At 29.4% G+C, this 7,500-nt stretch overlaps 2 non-coding genes across 2 annotated transcripts; both read left to right on the top strand.

The window, feature by feature from the left end:
* The first annotated feature begins 1,234 nt into the window (after positions 1 to 1,234).
* TRNAS-GCU lies at positions 1,235 to 1,322 on the top strand. Its single transcript has one exon. It is a non-coding gene; the product is annotated as a tRNA-Ser (tRNA).
* A 1,319-nt stretch (positions 1,323 to 2,641) lies between these two features.
* TRNAQ-UUG lies at positions 2,642 to 2,713 on the top strand. The gene has a single exon. It is a non-coding gene; the product is annotated as a tRNA-Gln (tRNA).
* Positions 2,714 to 7,500: the final 4,787 nt, after the last annotated feature.

Here is a 7,500-nt window from a genome sequence, read left to right as displayed (position 1 = left end):
ATACTCATTCAATTGGAAAAATTGAACCAATCAAAAAAATTATGCTTCTCGACTCCATAATCCAAATTTTTTATTAAGATTCTGATTGCCTTTTGGATAGGAATCGTGAGAATGTATATTCTTTCCTCAAATGTCCTATTGAGGGGGAAAGGATTAAATCTTTTTAAGAAATAAAGTTTTTGATCGGAATATGAAAAAAACGGAAAGACCCCTTAACTATTTAAGTTGTTAATAGAACGAATCACACTTTTACCACTAAACTATACCCGCTACATATTCATTATTGGATATGAATGGACTATTTGTCCAACAAAGTAATCAGACGTAGTCAAGATAGCATCAGAATCATGAAAATTCCAGCATTTTCTGAATTTGGGTAAATTGGGCCTCAAACTTTCAAGCTTGTCCTTTGCTTTGAACAAGTAAAAGATTTAAAATCTTAGAAATATGTGTTTTCTATTTGAGATTCTTTCTCTTATAAGATTTCTAAGATCTATTTCTTTTCTTTCTTAATACTTCCTTCTTATTAAGATTTCTTAAGTGAATTAGAATTATTCAGATGAATATAATACTGAACTTCAACTTTCATTTATAATGAAATTCGTTTTTCATTAATGAATTTCTGAATCTTATACTTAAGAATAAGAAAAGAAAGACGAAAAATATGAAAAATATTAGTACTATATTACATTACTATTATACTCTAATACTATTACTAGATATTACTAGAACAGAACACTTTTACTATAAAGACTAAATATTCTAATTTAGACTCTAATTTACTAGAATTACTTAGAAGATACTAAGAATAGATATAGAATCTCTAACATTTTAGATTTCAATTTCATATTTCAATATAGAATATATCATATTCATATTAAGATAGAATTATAGAATATATAGAATATTCTATATTAATCTAGATATAGAGAATTTCTTAAAGAATTTCTAAGATAATCTATCTATTAGAATCTTATCTAATTTCTAAGAATTAGGAATGGCAATGAAAATTACTCTTCTTGTTTCAATAACAATTTTTCTTCGTTGGAACAAAAGAAGTACAGGCCCGGCCAGTACTTATACTTAACCAGGCCGGGGAAATGAACCTTTTGTACAAAATCAAAGAAGTAAGGTATTCTTTCTATTGGAGAAATCTGTTTCGAAGAAAATAAAAATGGTTCTCAATCTTCACTTCACGTGTGAAATCACATGAGAGATTTCCAATTTGGAATGGGGAGAGATGGCTGAGTGGACTAAAGCGTCGGATTGCTAATCCGTTGTACGAATTATTCGTACCGAGGGTTCGAATCCCTCTCTCTCCGACCCCCCTGATAACTTGAGATTTTAGAATCAGAAGAATTTTCGATTATTTTCTTTTATGAATCTTTTCTCTTTATCTAGCATCTATTCCATTTATTTCTACATTTACCTATGAAATACCTATGAAAAAAAAAGTAAAAACGAATCTCATCTCTTTTTTTATTCTTCACGCCCAGGATTACGCCCCGGATCATTAGATAAGAATCCGAAGATGAAGAGAGAAACAAAGAATATTACTACTGTGTAAACGAATAGTTTAAGAGTAAGCATTACAAATCTCCAAGATAAGATCTTTTTTTTAAGGAAATAGATCGCCTATTTTACGACACACACTATACACTATACACTATTTTGATATGACGCTCTAAAGATGAAAAAAGAAGGAAGTTTTTTTTTCAATTTATTTTTACGAATTTCTTTCTAATGTAATATTCTAATGTAATAAGATTCGTATTTTTTCATTACCAAAGATTTCTTGCCATATCCATATCTATATCTATAATTAAAGATTTTATGGAATCTTATAAAGGAAAGGTCAGAACAAAAGAAGAAAGAAGTTTATTAGCTGATTAAAGATCATCGCCCCCTTCCCTTATTCACCCTTATTCAATTTCAATATAATATACAATAGAAAATATCAGAATTTCGCTTTTTGAATCGAGGGTTCCTAATTTCCAGACTTATCTGAATCTTATTTCTTATCTTATTTATTTGAAGAAGAAAAATCTCATCTTTTTTTTATCGAAGAAATTCTGAATTGAATTGAGATTTTCTTTTTATCGAAAACTTACAGCAGCTTGCCAAACAAAGGCTAAGAGAAAAAAGAGTAAAGGGATAATCGGCATAACGTCTACGATTGGATTGAAAAAGGCATAAGCCTCGGGCAATTTGGCGAAGAAAAAACTACTCGAATAAAGGGTAGAATTAAGACAGATACAGATTAAACTAAAGATATTAAACATAACAAATATTCTTTTCTTGTTCTTAAAGATTAAAATGAAATTGAAATGATAAGAAATTATCAGATTGGATTGAGTTGTTTTTCTGAGGGATTTTTTAAAAGAAAAAAGCAGATAAAAGAAAGAAATTCTGATTTTTCTTTGACTTCTCCCCAATCAAGAATCCTTCCTTACATTATCCAATCAAATAAGAATACAAGGAATTCTATTTTCATACAATATCTTAATTGAATTCTAAGTAATGATCAATTAATCTATATCTATTGTGTTGAATCCCAGCGACAACATGTCCTATATTTCTTTTGGTTGGTTATTGACGAATAACCAATATTTAGCTTAGTTTTTCTTAGACCAAATCAAAATGGGGCGTGGCCAAGCGGTAAGGCAACGGGTTTTGGTCCCGTTACTCGGAGGTTCGAATCCTTTCGTCCCAGATCGTTTGCATCAGAAACGAAGGATTCTTCTCTAATTGAAATTAAGAATTGAATTCAACAATTTTATGTTTCATGTTGGATACACTGAATTCTAAGATTTATTATTAGAATCATATCTTTTTTTTTTTTACCTTTTTACTAAAGTACTAAAGTATTTTATTCTTAAATATTCGTGATTATTTTCGTTAACGATTCTTTGTTTTCTATGATGGAGATGGAGATGATGATGGAGATGGAGATGGATGCCAAAAGATCAGAATCCTCGGATTCTGATTTTCTCTTTGATCTTACCTTACACGAGACTTTTTCTACTCCATAATAATGAAAACAAAGAAACTTTATTCTCAAACTATCTCTCTGATTTAAATGAAATGAAAATCAGATTCAATTGGAGATGGTAAATAATAAGTAAATAATAATATTCTAATCATGAAATCATATTTCATAAATAAAAAATGAGAAAATAATCATACTTCATGATAAAATATTCATATTAGAATATATTAATACATAAATACATAATTCTTACATAAGAATATATATTCTATAATCCTATTAATAAGATTTTCTTATTATTCTATAATTGAATATTTATGAATATTGAAATGAAATATTTAGTTTAGTATAGTTATTAGTTAGTATAGTATTTAGTGGAAGTGGCTAAAAACTTTTATCCATTCATGGGGATTTCTTTTTCATTTGAATGAAATGAAAGTCAAAGGCTTTTTTTGAGGTTTCTAATTTCATTTCTTTTTTGAAAAGGAAAAGAAGGATCTTTTATGATGGACAATCTCGAAAGATTTGTTGAAGATGTAAATAAGTTTGCTTAAAACTTATTTGTTTTTTTCATGTGATATTATTCATATGAGAAAATCTAGGGTAATTTGAAGTGAAATCTCTGGATAAACACTTCTTTTTCAATGTAGATTATTATGTATCAGTTCAACCAATGACTATTCATTATTCCATATTGAATCAATTTCATACGGTTCCAATTTAAAATAAAATCAAAATTATAGGGATGTTATGGTAAAACTTCGTTTGAAACGATGTGGTAGAAAGCAACGTGCGACTTGAAGGACATGATTGGATGTGGATTCTGACATCCACCATTTTCTATACGAATGAAGATGCTCTTGTCTCGACATAGTTTGTTCTGTTAGGAACCTAATTGGATTTGTCTTGGGTTGCTAAATAAAGATACTAATGGTATAGAAAGGTATAGCATATGATGGAGCTCGAGCAAAAATGATTGATTCATTTATCGGGGGAATAATCTAGGGTTAGTGACAATCAATAAGTTAGACCAACTTTGTAAATAGATCATCAATATAGAAATATAGATAAACGGAGAGGTTCAAATTTGAACAAGTTTTTGAAATGAAAAAGAAATCAAATTTGTTGAAATTTTCAAACTGTTTCGATCAAGAGTGTATCACAAAGGAATCAATCGTTCGTATTATTTTTCCCTTTTCCATAGAAAAAACAAAAGGTATGTTGCTGCCTTTTTGAAAAGGAGTAAGGATCACCGAAGTAATGTCTAAACCTAATGATTTCACAAAGCGCAAAGCAAAGACAACAAATTCCGGAACAAGGAAACACTCTTTTTACTAGTCTCAACAATTTGATCAGAATGATAAAAAAAAATAGATCCGAAAGGAGACAAAAAAAGAGGTTAGAGACAGCTCAAGAAATTCTAAGGATTTCCTTTCAAACTCTTTCAAAACTACCCAACTTGAGTTAGGAGTACGAATGAATTTTCTTTTCTTTTTCTGTAAAGAAGGAAAAAAGGCTCAAATTACAGTCTAATTCTTTATGGATCCATTTTTATTTCTATCTATATAGATAGATAGGAATAAAAATTCTAGAAATTAGAATCATTTTTTCTTGAGCCGTATGAGGAGAAAACCTCCTATACGTTTCTAGGGGGGCATTTTTTATTTACATCTATCCCAATGAGCCATCTATCGAATCGTTGCAATCGATGTTCGATCCCGAAGAGAAGGAAGAGATCTTCGAAAAGTGGGTTTTTATGATCCGATAAAGAATCAAACTTATTCAAATGTTCCTGCTATTTTATATTTCCTTGAAAAAGGTGCTCAACCCACAGGAACTGTTTATGATATTTTAAGGAAGGCAGAATTCTTTAAAGAATTTCGAGTTTCTTTTGATAAAAAAGAAAGTAAAAAAAAGAATCGTGAATAAAAAAAGGATAGGGTAACTAACTTTGTGTAATTCTTTATTCAAAGTTTCTTCTTTTTTTGTTCTATTCATACTTATTTTCTTCTTCTTTTTCTTATTCGTATTTTTTTCTTGCTTCTTTTTGTCGAACCCCCCAACAAGGGGGGTTCTTCTTGTATTTGTATTGTACCTTTCTTTTTTTGATTAAAGAAAGCCGCTATTTTTTCTATCTTTACCTTTTCCTTAATTCCTTATTTTTTTTCCGCTCAAAGTTCTTATTTATTCTTTATGTTGTGCTAATCCAACACAAATTTCTATATAATTTCTTGAAATTTGTTTTCTAAAAAGTCCATTCATATTGACAATGGCGTCTCAAACAAATATAATTTGATCGTATATAAATAGATCTTTTTATCCCCATTCCCTTATTGGATCTTTCCTTCACTTTAGTAAAATTAGTAAAATGGATGAGTTTGCTGGATTTTTTTTATTTCGATCATATCTACACCTCATATTGATCCGGGTTGCTAACTCAACGGTAGAGTACTCGGCTTTTAATTGCGACTATGATCTTTTACACATTTGGATGAAGGAATTCGTCTAGACTATTGGTAAAGTTTATAAGACCGCGACTGATCCTGAAAGGTAATGAATGGAAAAAAAGCATGTCGTAAACAGAATAGAAAAAAGAATAATATAATCATAGAAAAATAAGATTTCTAGTACTCATAATAGAAATAGAACGAGAATTTTTCTTTTTAGAACAATTTTTAAGTTCAGTAAAGTATTTCGGGTCTAGTGAATAAATGGATAGAGCCTTATGGCTCCAATTCGAGTAAGACAAAAAAGAAACGAGCTTCCTTTCTTAATTTGAATGATTACCCGATCAAATTACTAATTATACGTTAAAAATAGATTAGTGCCTGATGTGGGAAAAGGTTCTCTTGTAAATTGTGAGTGGACCATTGATTCTTTTTTTTTTTATGAATCCTAATTATTCTTTATTGTGGATTGGAGACGGATGTGTAGAAGAAATAGTATAGTGATAAAAAAAGAATCTTTTCCAAAGTCAAAAGAGTGATTGGGTTGCGAAAATAAAAGATTTTTACCCCTTTTTCTTATTGTTATTCTAGTTATATTAACAAGGAAAAGAAAACCAAATTGGATAGAAGGGGAAAGGAAAAAGATCTGTAGATTGGGCTCTCTGTCTCCGGGGTATATATTCTTTATTTGTTCTGACTTTTATATAATCTTTTACTTCTTAAATTCTCATTATGTTTTTTACATCAAAGTACAGTATAAAAGTATATATATAAGTATACACAGTGCATAGTCTATATATATATATATTAATAATAGATATATTTATATTAATAATATATATATTAATAATAGACTATTAATAGACTATATTATTAGTATTAGAATATCTTATTAGAATTCTTTCTTAGTTTCTTAGAATAATAAGAATAATAGAAGAATTTATTCTTCTATCGCATACGCCGTTCTGACCATATTGCACTATGTATCATTTCATAACACAAGAAGTGCCTCTCTTTTTTGGTTACATTAGAAATGTATTTCAATAGCAGAATTACAAATTACAAGGATATTTAGATTGAAAAAAGATAGATTTCGGCAACAAAACTTCCTATATCCGCTACTCCTTCAGGAGTATATTTACTCACTTGCTCATTATCATAGCTTAAATAGTTTGATTTTTTACGAACCTGTGGAATTTCTAGGTTATGACAGTAAATTTAGTTTAGTACTTGTGAAACGTTTAATTATTCGAATGTATCAACAGAAATCTTTGATTTCTTCGGTGAATTATTCTAACCAAAATGGATCTTGGGAGCACAAGAATTCTTTTTCTTCTCATTTTTCTTCTCAAATGGTATCAGAAGGTTTTGGAGTCATTCTGGAAATTCCATTCTCGTCGCAATTAGTATCTTCCCTTGAAGAAAAAAGAATACCAAAATCTCAGAATTTACGATCTATTCATTCAATATTTCCCTTTTTAGAGGATAAATTATCGCATTTAAATTATGTGTCAGATCTACTAATACCCCATCCCATCCATCTGGAAATCTTGGTTCAAATCCTTCAATGTTGGATTAAAGATGTTCCTTCTTTGCATTTCTTGCGATTGTTTTTCCACGAATATCATAATTTGAATAGTCTCTTTACTTCAAAGAAATCCATTTACGTATTTTCAAAAAGAAAGAAAAGATTCTTTTGGTTCCTACATAATTCTTATGTATATGAATGCGAATATATATTCCTGTTTCTTCGTAAACAGTCTTCTTATTTACGATCAATATCTTCTGGAGTCTTTCTTGAGCGAACACATTTCTATGGAAAAATAGAATATCTTATAGTCGTGTGTTGTAATTCTTTTCAGAGGATCCTATGGTTCCTCAAGGATACTTTCATACATTATGTTCGATATCAAGGAAAAGCAATTCTGGCTTCAAAAGGAACTCTTATTCTGATGAAAAAATGGGAATTTCATCTTGTGAATTTTTGGCAATCTTATTTTCACTTTTGGTTTCAACCTTATAGGATCCATATAAAGCAATTACCCAACTATTCCTTCTCTTTTC

The sequence above is a fragment of the Dendrobium catenatum genome, unplaced genomic scaffold (assembly GCF_001605985.2).
Source record: "Dendrobium catenatum unplaced genomic scaffold, ASM160598v2 fragScaff_scaffold_1626, whole genome shotgun sequence".
Lineage (NCBI taxonomy): Eukaryota > Viridiplantae > Streptophyta > Magnoliopsida > Asparagales > Orchidaceae > Dendrobium > Dendrobium catenatum.
The sequence above is the reverse complement of the archived record's forward strand: the minus strand, read 5'-3'. Positions and strand labels throughout refer to the sequence as shown.